Below are 1,266 nucleotides of genomic sequence, written 5' to 3'. Positions count from 1 at the left end.
AAATAAATACCAAACAGTTTATATAAAAAAACCAAAGCAAAACTGCCATTATGAAATTCAAAGTAGGCAGCTATTTCAGCGGGTTGAACAGTGCGCTCTTTCTTCCTGTCGTTTGTTTACGCTTTAAACGCGCAGCAAGCTTGTTACCAAGGGGAGCCAGTTGGACCGAAAATGAGGCTGTTGTCCCGTCTTGGTATCTTTTGTCTTGGGGTGACCTGTAGTCAGGAAAAGGAAGTCAATGACTGACGAAAAGAAGCTCATTTGCATATGAGCCTGGCCTGCAAGCTTATTTGAGCTTGTTTTCGTCAGTCATTGACTTCCTTTGCCTGACTACGCGATTTTCCTGCATGCACGATTTTTCGTCAGCCGTACGGGTGACTAAGAAGCCTCGATTCGACTCATTGTCGAAGGAAATTTGCATCTTTAAGTACATTTTTGCTTCTTCATTGCACTTTACATTATCAATAAAGTTGTATCTCATTACAATACGTTGATGCATTGATGTGACATGTTGTAGTGAACATAGAGGTGATCTTAATTTTAAACTTTACACTCAAGACAAACAAAAGGATGGGGTCGTTTGCTAGCATATAATTGCTATCACTATCATTGCACTAAAATACGTAGAGTCTACTCTAAGGACAGTGGGAGACTGATTTTGGCACTTCATTCCAGCGCCTATTGTGAGCGCGGTTTGCAGGGATTTTTTTAAAACCGGAAATATATGACTATATTGTGAAATATAAGGATTTATTTTACCGGAAATGCAAAGCTAAAACAAATCCAAGTGCGGTATTAAAAAGAAAATGAAATATGTGAGTTCATGTTTGTTTTGTTTTGGGTTTGTTTTTATTTTTTTGTTTGTTGTTGTTTTTATTTTTTATTCTTTTGGGGGGGGGGGTTGTTTCTTTTGTTTTGTTTTGGTAACTGTTTTACGGCACTCGCAATTGCATAAGGTCATGTGAACTCGCAGGTTAAGCAATTTTCAGTTTGGTAGAAATTAATTTTGAATTTTGCCCGGGTGACAGCCAAAGCCTACTCAGCACTCTTGTCGACTTTAGGACCATCAAAGGATCTTTAACGTGCGCAACATGCACACGAGGCCAATATCCGAGAAGGCTAGATGTTAGACCTTACTTACCAAAAGATCAGGGGGTGTTCCTGAATGACAGCAGTAAGAGGGAAAGAGGGAGCCAAGGAGTAGCAGTAGAAAGGCTGCATACAGAGTCAGGAGCCCAGAAGATGGGGGGGGGGGGGGGGGGGGAC

This window comes from Aplysia californica, unplaced genomic scaffold (genome assembly GCF_000002075.1).
Source record: "Aplysia californica isolate F4 #8 unplaced genomic scaffold, AplCal3.0 scaffold00590, whole genome shotgun sequence".
NCBI lineage: Eukaryota > Metazoa > Mollusca > Gastropoda > Aplysiida > Aplysiidae > Aplysia > Aplysia californica.
The sequence above is the reverse complement of the archived record's forward strand: the minus strand, read 5'-3'. Positions refer to the sequence as shown.